Below are 14,468 nucleotides of genomic sequence, written 5' to 3'. Positions count from 1 at the left end.
AAAGTGCTGGGCCAATATGACTTGGAGTTCAGACCTAGAACAACAATTAAGTGCCAGGTTCTGGCCGACTTTGTGGTCGAGTTCACCCCTGGTGCCATCCCGCACCGGACTCTAGTGAGCCGCTGCTTAAGATGCCCAGGGGAGCAGGAAGAAACCCAACTGGGGCCCAAGAACCCTACTGTAGCAAAATAGAAGAAAGAAGAAAAACCAAAGCCCTACGACATCTACATCGGCGACTCCTTCCGCCTGTTTGTCAATAGAAGTTCAAACCGTCAAGGAGAGAGGGCAAGAGTAGTGTTAATGTCGCCAGATGGGCGAATGTTAGCAATCTATTCGTTTGGAATTCAAGGCCTTAAACAATGAAGCAAAATATGAGACACTAATTGTAGGGTTGAAGTTGGCAACAGCAATGGAGGTCGATAAGGTGGTAGTCTTCTGTGACTCCCAACTTATTGTGAATTAGGCAACAGACGAGTATGCAGCCCAAGATGAATGAATGATAGCCTATGTTAAAAAGGTTGTCAGATTGCTCTCCTTGTTCCAAGATTGTTGGCTACAACAAGTTAGTCGAGATGACAACAATCACGCTGATGCCTTGGCAAACCTGGCTAGTGCAATGAAATCAGGTGAGGCAAGGACCATAATGGTTGATTATTTGTCAGGACCAAGTGTGAAGCCCCAAATCACAGAGTACGAAGCGATGTGTGCGGAAATGGGTCCAAGTTGGATGGATGCAATAGTGATGTTCTTCAGGGATGGCAAGCTACTAGACGATCGAAAAGAGGCACACAAGACCAGATTGAAGTTGACCAAGTTCAGCCTAACAACAGATGGCCATCTCTACCGAAGATACTTCACCGAACCCCTTTTGAGATGTATACATCCCTCCTAGGTTGAGGACTTTCTGTATGAGATTCATGAAGGAGTCTGTGGAAGCCATGCTGGGGACAGGTTACTTACTCATAGAGCCATCACTCAGGGGTACTAGTGGCCCTACATGCAGAAGGATGCTGAAGCCTACGTCAGAAAGTGCGAGAAGTGTTAAAGGTTTGCACCTTTAATACATCAACCAGCAGCAGATTTGAACCTAGTATCCAGCCCTTGGTCATTTGCCCAATGGGGCATAGATCTTGTTGGATAACTGTCCTAAGCAACTAGGCAAAGTTTTTGCTGGTAGCAACTGACTACTTCACGAAATGGGTAGAGGTTGAACCCCTTGCAAAGATTCGAGATATTGATATGAAGAACTTCATATGGAAGAACATCATCACCAGGTTTGGGATCCCAAGGGCAATAATAGCAGATAATGGTACATAGTTTGAAAGTAAGCTAATCAAAAGCTTTTGTGCAAAGTACAAAATTAAAAACTACTACTCTACTCCAAGTTTTCCTCAGAGTAATGGTCAGGCAGAAGCATCTATTTAGACTATCTTGGATGGAATCAAGAAGAGGCTAGAAGCAGTAAAAGGGAAGTGGGCGGAAAAGTTGCCCAATGTGCTCTAGGCATATCGGACTACGCCGAGAAGATCAACTAGGGAGTCTTCTTTTGCCATGGCTTATGGCACTTAAACAATTATCCCACTGGAAGTCGGCATACCTGGAATCAGAATCCAGAGAGTAGAGAATGGGACTAAAGAGGCATTCCTAACCCGAGATTTGGACCTGCTGGAAAAGAGAAAAGAGAGAGCAACAATTCGGCTGGGGGCATACCAGCAGCAGCTTGCTAGGGCTTACCACAAGAAGATCAACCCAAGAGAGTTCAAAGTTGGGGATCTCATCCTTAGAAAAGTAGTCAGCAACAAGAAGGACCTTAGGTAGGGCAAACTTGGCCCAAACTAGGAGGGGCCTTACAAAATTATCTTGGTTGCCAGTAATGGGACATATCGGCTTGAAAACACTGATGGCAAAGAGTTGTCAAGACCCTGGAACACTTGCAATTTGAAGTTTTTTTACCATTAGTTTTTTGTTTTTCGAAGTTTATGTCCTAATTTTATTAGCTGAAGTAATAATAAAATACTAGTTTGATTTTTATTTGAAATTTGTGCAATACGACTGACCAGTCCTATGACAATGTTTCTGAATGAAACATGACGAATAATTTGAACTTATTATATGACAGAGTTGAATTATACTTGCATATAGTAGAGTTGAACTAAGTTGACGATGTTTCTAAATGAAGCATGACGAATAACTTGGACTTATTATATGGCAGAATTGAATAATACTTACATATAATAGAGTTGAACTAAGTTGGCAATGTTTCTAAATGAAACATGACGAATAATTTAGATTTATTATATGGCAGAGTTGAATTATACTTGCATATGATAGAGTTGAACTAAGTTGAATTAACTTAGACTTGCCATATTGGCAAAGTCGAACTAAGACTTGCTTAATGTGTTGGCAGAATGGAATTAAGTTCGCTTTAGTTAAATTAACAGAGAAACCAAGGTCGAACACCTCGGCTAAAGCTTTGTTTGAACCTAACTTCAGCAAAAGACCATAAATGCATAATGTGACATTAGGGGGCAAGGAGCAAGAATGAAAAATAAACTTGAGATCTTATGACTTGTTAAAATTTTTAGAAAAAATTACAAGTTAGAACGGGCTTGACACTTGTTGAAATTTCAGAACAATTTACAAGTTGAAGTTAGCCGAGGTAATGAGGAAAGATGTATCCGAGGTACATATTACCTGAGATGGCCAACCAAGTTGTCAAGCTTGGAAAGGTTGGAAGGGTAAAGTCTTGATAGAAGACAACAAGTGGAAGTAAAAAAGCAATACTTGACTGAATAAGGCCTCATTTGGGAAGGCTCTGTTTTAGCCAAAAAGTCAAAAAGTTACTAAATTAGCCAAAAAGCCAACAACCCATACCAAAAAGTCAAAGATTCTCTTTTCTCTCTACTTTTTGCACATCTTTTCGTAATTAGCCAAAAAGTCATTCCAAACATACTAGTTTTTTTTAGCTCATAGTTTAGCCAAATAGCCAAAAAGTTACTAAATTAGCCTGTTCCCAAACGAGGCCTAAGTTTAAGAAACAGCACTTGTAAAAATATTGAGGTATTCCAATTGTTGGCCGAGACAAACAGTCAAGGTTTATATCTAAGGTACTCTACCCTGAAGTGATTACATAGTTAAGGTATACTTGGAAGAAATCGCAATAATATTCTAAATATGGAAACGTGCAAGAAATGGCAAGCACAAAACGAAGAGAACATTCAAAAGAAAGGAAGGTATGCATTCAAAGAGAACTTGTTCATTTATAAAGACAAAAGAAGGCACGTTGGCCAAATGAAAACCAACATTGTTCAAAACAAAAGAGAAGATTACATTGTTCATGACAGTTCAAAATAACAAGTAAAGGAAAAAATTCTGAATGCTAGGATCATTGGGGATTCTCTGCAGACTGCCCTACCTCGGCGATTGATGGTGTCTCAGCCTCGGCAAACAGCTAAGTAGTCTTTTCAGCTGCCTTCTCAGCCTAGATCTCGGCGTCGATCTCAAGAAGAGTCTCATCAAGGCTCTTCTCAGCGGTCTCAACCTCGGCTTCAGAAGTGGTCTTAGGAACCTCATCCTCGTCATCCTAAGTCAAGTCCAAGACTTGCTCATTCAGAGTTGGGAACTTGGCCCCAGCAGCTTCAACCTTTTAAGCAACATCGACGACTATGTCCTTGTCGGCCTCAACTTCTTCTTCCTTCTCAACCTCATCCTCCGATTGGCTTGGAGTGGATAAGAATGGAAAAACAAGTTGGCTGGCATCGCAGAGAGGCGAGTCGTCGAGGATGACCAATTCCTTCAATGCAGACATCCATCCAAGGGTGTAACCCTTGTTACATGCCTCGTTGACTTGCTTTTTGTATTTGTCATGGACGTCGGCCACCCCTTCAGCATACCCCTTCTCGTCAATTGCCTTTATTTCGGCCGCTTTGGTGATGAGTACCGTTTGGAGCTTAGTCTGGGCTTGAGACTCCTTCTTTTTAGCTTCTTTTGCCTCAGCCTTGGCGACCTCGGCGACATTTTCAGCAGCTTTGGCGCAATCCTCGACATTGCTTTGGGCCAGTTAGGCAGCTTTCGCTAGGTCCTACAAACTTCGGATGCAGGCCTCAGCCTTGTTTAGTGAAGACAGGAGCTTGGCTGCCTCCTTTGTCTTGTTGGTCAATTCCTTCTTAAACTCCTCGGTTTTGACTGTGAAGAAGTGACCCTGCTGGATAGCCTGCAAGAATAGAAAGAGAATTCGTTAAGTATGAGAACCAGAGTTGAAATTGGACAAAAAGTTACAAGTGCTGAAACTTACCAAAACGTAGTGCTACATCATCAATGCATAGTTTTCGTACTCAAAGAGCTCGGCCATTCGATTGATGTCGGCCGGAAGGAGAACGACAGTAGAAAGGGCGGCACCAACTTCCACACTATTGAGCACACTGTCCCTGGCGTGAAGAGGTCAGTCTCTGACCTTGACAGACGGGGTCCAAGGCTTGTCAGCATGAAAAACACCAAGCTCAGAAGCCCCCCTCCCCCCCGCGGACCTCGGCTTCTTGGATCACGGCTGATCAGACGTCTCAGCTTCGGCAGGCTTTTTCTCAACAGCAGTAGAGCTCTTCTCTTCTGACTCAACTTCTGTGGTTGTGGCTTTGGCTTTAGCCCTTTTTACCCTCTTTGCCTTGGGCTTTGGTTGGGATTAGGATTGGGAAGAAGAATGAACCGACACCACGCCAAGGATGTCGGCTAACAAGCCGTCGAGAACAATTTTTGCGCGACCCATTTCGTCGGCAGTAGCGGCAATGGTAACTCTGGGACCAAAATGAATGGCTAGCAAGGCGATAGGAGGGTTGGAATGGTTGATCTCCGAGAAGTCAAGACCTCGGCATCTTCTACTTCTTGTTCTAACAGCAGAGACGTTTGGTAGAGCTCGATGTCGGCATCAGCATTGAGATGGTGGGATTAGTTGAGCTAGAGCATAATTAGAGTGCTACTCTACTGGGTCTGATGAAGAGGCCTGGTCTGGCCTTGGCGATGAAGCAACTGTCAGAGTTGTTGCTAATGAGGGAGTCTTTCTTCAGTGAGGAACGTCGGGCAAAGCGGACTTGTAAGTCGGGATATAATTAAGCAACAAAAGGGCTTTATGCTTATCAATATCCAAACCTAGAAGCCTTTTTAGATCAAGGTCAGGGAAGAAAGTTTGTCGAAAATCCTTTGCTGGCTGGAGAAGAGCTACAAAAAAGAACAAAAAGAAAAACATTCAAAAACAGATATATGAGTCGACAAGTCCTAATAAAAATAGGATTAAGAGGATGACTCAATTCTTACCATCACCCTCTTTAAACACTGATCGGAGCAGAGCGAAGAGATGAAGCTCATCAACTGGAGCACACTCCCAGTTGCCCGAGATGATCAGGTAATCATCTCCAGCACCCTTGTTGGAGTCTAGGAGGTCGGTTATGATTTTGTAGGCAGTGGATCTGGGTTTAAGGTAATAATGTAACCTTTTTCAAACTTTAGGCCACACGTGGTATAACAAAATTGGATGTCGGCTAATGTTATCCTAACTTTTTCTCGGCGGGCTAGGGCGATTCTACCATTGATAACCCTATAGGAATTGATGGCTAGCTACATAGGGTTGAGTTTGTAGTTGTAGAGGACTTCCCTAAAGAGAATGTCTAAAGGAAACCGAAATCCACACTCAATGAATGCAACAACGGGGAAGAGCATGGAGTCTCCATCAGGCATGATAGAGTCCTTTTTCCCAGCTAACCTAATCTGAACGTCGGCTGGGATAGAGAACTCTCTCCTAAAGTACTCAAGTTTTTCTGGGGTGTCTACCCTCCACCTAAACATACCCATGGTGTCTGCTTAAATGAAGACTGGTGCAAGATTTCATAAAAGAATGATTGGTATGGGTTTAAAGACCTCGGCTAAACCCTTAAACAGGTACTGGGGCAAGGGATTTTGAAGATCTAAGGGGAATTTGTTTCAATTTTCCTAAGAATGTGATTTCTATCAAATCTCAAACCTAAGTCTATAATAGAAACAAGAATCAAAGGCAAGAATCTGGAAAACAAGTCAAAGAGAAACAGAAAAGAACATGATTCAGAATCAAGAAAGCAACAGGAATTCAAGAAACAATAAATAAGTGTGTACAGATGTACAAAAGTCAAGAACAGTGGCAAATTGTTAAAGCATCAAATTTATGAATACTACGTATGTGTGTGCAAGAACCACGAACAGTGTATATAGACACAAGGATAAATTGAACAACACAAATCACAGACAAGCACAAAATTCAAAGCACAGCGAAGATCAAGAAACCAGAAACGACTCAATGATGACCAGAACATGAAAATAGACGAAAAACAGATAAAGGATTCAATGGCAACATGTGAGGCATTTAAATAGACACAATGTAAAACAATATGGCAAAGAACAGTACAAGTTATTCCAAAATATGAACAAAGATATTAGGGACTTATCGACTGGAGCCGAATAAGGAGACACCAGAATCAGACGATTTAAACAATCAGAGTCAAATAATAAAAGACACGCCGGCGGTGATGGAAGAGGCAGTTGTAGAGCTTCGAGGATGTGAAAATGGCAGTTTGGAAAATTGTTAGAGAGAGAAAATCTAAGATGAGGCAAATTAAATTTGTAAAAGTGAAAAGACGGGAACAGAGAGAAGAGTTTTTGTGAAAAATACGAAAAGGCAGCAAAACATAATGAGGTGGCTTGGACGACGTGCTTGCCAGGTGGCGTGCACAAAAGCAACGTGACCTGATAACCCTTGTCAGGTACGAACCAATGAGGAACTGACACGTGAAGGAAACAGTTGGGAAGACTGAGGGTGACAACTCATGCGCAGTCAGAACTCTTTGAATTCTTGATTAAATGAAGCAATAAAATCAGCTAGGGGAGCGATCTCGGTTGAGATGCATAAAGAACTTGTTCCTTAGTTCTGGATCCTTGGTAAAGTTGAGTCTTGGGTACTTGAAACCAACGAGTCATGACCTCGGTCGAGGGGAATAATGAATTTTAGCCGACATAATGTATGAACAAACAATGTAGGTTCCATCACCTCAAGTTACCGAGGTAATAGAACCTAGAGGGTAGTTGTGGGGACATATTTTGTGAATGACAGCACGTGGCTAAGGTGATACTGAAGTGTCAGCTGAGGTGCCACGTGGTCTAGTCCTGATGTTGAGGTGATCTCGTCTAGGCCGAGGTTATCTGCAGAGATACCGAAATCCGAGATAAGCAGATAAGGGACAAGAGTCCTAGAATAGGAGAGGATCTCAGTCTGAATAAAGATAAAGCTCTTGGGGAGTTTATTCCTATCTAGCTAAAAGTCCAAGATGAGCATTGAGCCTGAGTCCACTAAAGTGAGGCTTCTACAAGAATTAGGTCAGTGCTGGATATAAAAGCAGGGCACCCCCGTAGGTCTGAGGTAGGGGTGATATACTGTGATCAGTAAGTTCTTTCTTGTGAGTGAAGTGTAATTTGCTATCTTTGAGAGATATTTGATTACTGACTTGAGCGTCAGAGTGCCCCCGGGTGGACGAACCACCACCAGATTTTTATCTTTCTGTGACATGTTGTTTGGGCTTAATTTATTCTGCTGGTGCTCGTCAGCTAAGTTCCCCGTTTAGTTGTGCGGTAAAAAATCAACACCCACATAAAGAAAGTGTTATATATCAAAGAAGATCAGATCATTTGATGGCGTCGTCGAAATTATAAACGATGTCATAGGTCTCTCACCTTACCTTTCTTTTCTTTTCTTTTCTTTTCTTTTTGTTGTCATATTTGAGTGAAATTTTGGTTACAGCCCTGATTTAAAAAATTAAGCATTTATACACAAATTTTAATTTATGAGATGATCTAAATAAGTATTGGGGGATGCACCAATAAATCCCAAATTAATAACTTATGCACTGTTTAGTCCTAAAAGTTTTCTTATAGACTGAAAGGTCCCATTACAATGTTAATAACATCAGTTACAATGTTAATAACATCAGAGTCATGTTACAAACATTGGATTTCAAACATCTAATGTTCATCAAATTTCAATAATGTTTGAAAATATAGGATGAAAAACATCTAATGTTCATCAGATTTCAATAAATTTTGAAATTATAGAATGAAACATCAGATCATTTACATCATTCACATCATGTTGATGTAAAAATGGGACTAAATGGAGTATAAGAAAACTTTTAGGACTAAATGGTTCAACGTTTCAAAAACTAGGACTTATGGGTAAATTTTCCATAAGTATTTTTTAAAATTTTTACGAAAAGATTGACAAAAAAGTAGAGAGTTGATATGATCCAAAAAGGATAAAAAAAAAAAATATGCTTATATAGCACACCTCAAACAAGCTCCTGTCCTAACTAAGATTTTTTGGACCTTTGAGTCCCATTAAATATTTAATAGTCGAAATTGCCCTTCAAATAATGATTATTCATCATTTATGATTATCTATGAAAGGTACATGATGATTTAACATTTATTTTGATTTTCAAAACTTTAAAATATCAACTTTCAAATTGAAATTTTTTTTTTTTAAATTTTTTTTTTGAAAAAACTGAATTATTTTTTTGTGCAAAATTGAAAATTTTGTATTTATAAAAAAGCATGATGTTGGAACATTGATGTGCAAAATTGGAAAAAAAAAATTAAATGAAAAAACTGATAATGTTCTCAGTTTTAAAATTTAGAAAAAAAAAATGTTAATGTTCTCAATTTTATTGGATAGTTAAATCAAACCAATAAGTAAAAAAGCAAAAGTATTTAATCTCATGCTCTTTTTTTTTATCAGTTAGTGAAACAATTATCTGGAACATTATTATACAAAATTGATAATATTCTTAGGTTTAAAAATTGGAAAAAAAAACTAATAATATTATCAGTTTTACTAAATAGGATTTATTGGTTCCAAAAATCTTAAATAAAACCTAAGCTATCATAACATTTATAAATATGATTCTTAAGTAATTAACTCTAAAAAAATCCATTGTTGTTTCTCCCAAAAATCACTTTTAATCATTTTTACATAAGAAAAGTTTTATATCTCTAAATATAACTATTACTTTATTTTTTATGAAGGATTTGAGATGACTAACAAAATTCTAGGATTGTTTTGGAAATCTTTAAATTTATCCCTATAATGAATTTAAATATATCTTGCGTATTTAACATATTCACACATTTCAATATTTTTTTAGAAAAAATTTAGAATAATTGTGAGGTGATAACTCACATTTCTTAAGCATTTATTTCTCTGTCCTATTTAAAAATTTGTTTCCTGTCTATATTTGAATGAGTGTTTTTTCTTTTGATAGAATTTGAGTTAAATTTTGTATAATTTTATGAACAATAGGACATAGATCAATAAATCTAAAATAAAAGAGTAGAGGTTAAGATCTACTAGTAGAATAATTATTTTAAATTTTAAAAATTAAAATCACCAAATTATTTCAAATTCTAACCCAGTAATCATAGCCCATATAACTCTTTTTAAGAGTTGATAGGTTCGACTCACACTCCATATGTAAAAGGTGAATCCCAACCCAAGAAACACATTTCATTCCAAGCTGCTTTTTCAGCATTAGAGCATTTAGGTATAATCACTTTGTCCTATCAAAATATTATATTAAATTCATAATTATTTCATTTTTTTTTTTACAAATATCACATCTAATTATAAAAAAATTCAATCATCTTCCCAAATACAAAAATTTAAACCTATTAAAATAGTTGAAAACTAAAATAGCATACTAAAATAGCAACTTCTCAAACACCCACATAGTAAAAAGTCAATTTTTTTAACTTTTTGATTTTTTTGAGCCACACCACCTCTCTACTTTTTTAACACCAAAAAGATAAAAAAAATTCAAAAAATTAATTTTTTATTAACTTTTCAAAACACCACTTGCTAGCTTCACAAAAATAAAAAATCATCTATTTGATCATGCAAATAAAATATTAATCACAAATCACTTCGTTAGATCCTAAGGAATGTGGTTCTAGTATTGGCAATCGCTAATTGGTGGTAGGGGCTTTAGCTTCATTTAAGTTTATTATAGTCTTTACGCTATGTTTTTTTCTTTTTTACTGGAATATATTTTAAATTCATTACCATACCTTCTTAGTCATTGCCTTTTTTTTACCTTATTTTAATTTATTATTATTACAACGAATCTTATTACAATAAAGTCGAATAAATTTGTCAATTACAAAATAAATTATACTTACCAAATAAACTTGTAAAAATGAGAGATTCTAAATATATATATAAATAGATAAAATAAAATACCCACAAATAAAATAATTGAATTTTTTAGGGTTTAGGAAAAAAGTAAATATATATACATATATATATAAAATGTAATATTTTTTTTCTCTTCATTCCATAAATGTCTCTAAATACAAGATCAAAAGACAACCTTTAAGTTTACTCATTGCCAATTGATTCCTCTAAAAAGTTAGCCTGCCTTTTTTGGACTCATTTAGTTTTTATTTTTGATTTTTGTAAAAAAAAAAAGTATAATAATTATGATTTAGATGTGACATTTTATCTTATTGACTTACATAACCAATTTTATCTTTATATTTTTTTAGCCAAAAAGCCAAAACCAAACAAACCACAACCCTCTTAAACCAAGTCAACCCCGCGCAACGGGGTGAAATTAATAAGAGAAATTTGATCATAAATTTCTCAAGAGGCACTTATCTTGTTAAAAAGACAAGAATTATATAAATACTTTTAAAAGTCCCTAATATTTTAAACAAAAATGCTAGAAACCTAAAAAATTCTATCAAATGTCTTACATGGGTGTGGAACCTACATGGGACCTACATTGTGTGAGTCTTACACCCATGTGAGACATTTGATAAAAATTTTAGTAAAATTTTTTAGGTCTCTAATATTACTCTATTTTGAAATATTTTTCTTATCACTCTCATAGTCACTGTTTGTCTTCACTATCTCATATAAGATTGATGACCTCAGATTTGAGATTTATCACCTCAAATCTAAAAATCAATAGTTCGTTCCTGCTCTCTATTTGACATTGTTTCTCTCTCCTTAGATCACTCTATCTGTTTCTCTTTCATACGATCTCTCTCTCTCTCACGATCTCTCTCTCTCTCATTCACTTATTCTCTTATAAACCCTATTTTTTATTTGTTATCCTTTTTTTATTCATTCATAGGCGAAATCTCAAATTTTAATCTGATTCAAAGTAAAATTTTATACTTTTAACAAAAATTGAGAGTTATAAAGAAGTTTTGCAAGTATTGAAATTTTTTTTTGTCCTTTCAAAAGTGAAAGGTCTAAAGGACTTATGACTAAATCTCCCACAATAATAATTAGGGTAAATTACAAACACATCTCCTGAGATTTACTTAAATTATAAATTACCAACTGTGATTTTAGAAATTATATTATGCCTCCAAAGGTTTCTAATTTCATAACAAATAGGTCCTTTTACTAATAAATCATCAAGTTAATTAACAGTTTTCAATAATGTTAAAATTTTATTTCAATTAATAATTCAAATAATTTTATTATTGTATAGGTGAATGGTTAGAAATTTCACTTTTTCAATTAATTTTGTTAAATAAAAATTCTGACAATGAGATATTTGTAATTTTCCAAATCACAGGAGACAATTCGTATTTTAAGCAAATCTCATGAAGTGTATTTATAATTTACCCAAATAATTAAGAGTTCATTATCATATACCAGGTCACTAATTGCCATTTCATTCCTCATAAAAGTTTGGAACTCTTTATTACATCAATGTGGCTCACTTAGGCTCTATTTGGAGCATAAATTTGGATATAAATGTTAAAAAAGAAAGAAGAAAATGTGTAAAATATAAATAAAATATAATTATATTTAATTCATATTTCACCTACTTTTTTCCATTCTTTTTCCATTCTTTTTTCAAATCTTTAGGAAAGACCCAAAAACCATTCAGTGTTATTAGTATATTGCTCCAGTTCACTTACTACTTGAATCTTTCACATTGAGTTTGTTTAATGCAACTACTAAAAAGTTGAAAATTAATATTAAAAAAAAAACTAAAGTTAATAACAATTCTCATACTGCCTTTCAATAATTAACTTATTTTTTAATCAATTTATTTAAGATATTTCTATCTCATAAGTGATAAGCATAAATTGCACCAAACACTTCAACACAAATTGACCTCCCTTAAGATTTGAAGAAAATAAAGCAAATATTATAATTTTGACATAATTACATTGACCTTCCTTTTTACTAATGCTAAATTAACCAGAACTAATGTAGAATTTGTGAAAACACCATGATAGACAATGAAAAATATATACACTTTAGCATAGATGTAATAACATTATTTTTTTTTATTCATAAGATTAAAGAATTATTGATGAAAAGAGAGCTAAATGTTAAGTGAATTAAAATTCTAAAGGAACTCAAATAATTATACCAAAACGGTAGAGGTCAGGATAATTTACCCAAATTTTAAATTTAAAAAAAAAATCATAAATAACTCTATAAACAAAACCAAACATCCCATTGTCTCCTAAACAGAACCACATGCCCCGCTAAGAAGTCAACTTGATGTCTATAAATTGGCCGATTTGATTTGATTTGATTTGTTTTGGTTTGATTTTGGCTGAGGCTTAGCTCTGTTTTGGGACCAAAAATCTGAAAAAAGTCTATTTGGTTTCAGCAGATAATGAAATACATAGCAATTTTATTTCATTGCAGCTTAGAGATGTTTTGAGAAGATAATTAAAAGTTTTTTTTAATTTTTTTTTGTGAGAGTGAGAAGTAAGTCAAAAACTGAAAAATGGGTTAATAAAAATGTTTGCTTACAAAATTGAGATATGAATTAGATTTCTGTGGGTCAGGCTGAAGACTTTCTTCATTTTGTTTTATTTTTTTGGATAAGGAAAGACCCAAGACCAATTACACAGACATACATACCAGTTCAGCTGCAGCCAATGAAACACGGGTGCTGGTACAAATACGAGTATAATATAGGTATGTCAATACGCTAAAATTGTTTTTTAAAAAAATAAGATACGAGTACGGTTAGAGTACGTCAAATATTTATTTATTTATTAAATTTATAACTAAACATCCAACTTACAAATTAAAGTTCAAAACAATAACTATAAAGAGAAATTATAAAACTCAAACTAAATCAATATTCAATAATACAAATACAATACTATAAAACAATAATGGAAGAGGACAAACTTACTTACTAACTTTGTAAAGAGTTGGTGGTTCCAAATTACATAAAGTTTTTGAAGATGATTAAAGAGAAACAAGGCCGTAGACTTGCATGAATTCCAACTTTTGAAAAAAGAAAAAAAAATACTATTGTTGAGTACCCATGGAGTACTCACCCCGCACCTATTGAGTTCCCACTGCGTATCCAACCGTATATGACATACCCACCGTATACTCATGGCGTACCCAACCATATACGGCATACTCGGTATGCATGCAACTCTACTGATATACGTACCTACATCCGATAAGTACCCAGTACTTGTACAGCAACAATTTTAGAGTACCCGAGCTTCATAGGCTGTAGCAATAGGAACCAAAGAAGGTAAAACCTCACAACTCAATTGTTTACTCCTAGCCAAGGGCTTTCTAGCCCACCGGTATTTACCCCAACCCTCTTTATTTTAGTTAGGATGTTCAAACCTCGCCCTTTTTGCTCCTATCTATTCCACCCAAGCCCACCACCGCTTAGCAACTCCCTCTTCCCCAATACCATTGAGGGTGTGTTTGTTTGGACGGACTGAATAAAAGAGAATTATAATCCATCGGACTGTTAGTCCCGGAATACATTGTCCCCGGACTATTTGGTTGGATTGAATTTGTATCCTATGTTTGTTTAGTTATGGAATTAGATGTCTGGATTGGACTATTTTTAGTGAATCCAATGTTTGATTAGACGGACTGAATAAGGATAAATGTTCAAAAGACTATTTTACCCTTGTAATTTATAATTTTAAATTTGTAATCTATAATTTATAATTTAACAACACTAAAAAAATTTAATTTATAAGGCCATAATTTTTAATTTATTATTTTCAATTAAATTAAATTTATAATTTATAATTTAAATTTTTAATTTAATATAAAATTTTAAATTGACGACAATAAAAAATAATTTTATTTAATATATAAATTAAATTTTCAACAACACTAAAAAAAATTAATTTATAAGCCATAATTTATTATTTATTATTTTTAAATAAATTTAATTTATATTTTTTATTTAATATATAATTTTAAATTAACAACACTAAAAAAATAATTTATTTAATATGTAAATTTTATAATTTAACAACACTAAAAAAACTTAATTTATAAGGCCATAATTTTTAATTTATTATTTTTAATTAAATTTAATTTATAATTTATAATTTAAATTTTTTATTTAATATATAATTTTAAATTAACA

Source organism: Camellia sinensis, chromosome 12 (genome assembly GCF_055761805.1).
Source record: "Camellia sinensis isolate YWXY chromosome 12, ASM5576180v1, whole genome shotgun sequence".
In the NCBI taxonomy this organism is placed as follows: Eukaryota; Viridiplantae; Streptophyta; class Magnoliopsida; order Ericales; family Theaceae; genus Camellia; species Camellia sinensis.
This window is presented reverse-complemented; position numbering follows the sequence as displayed.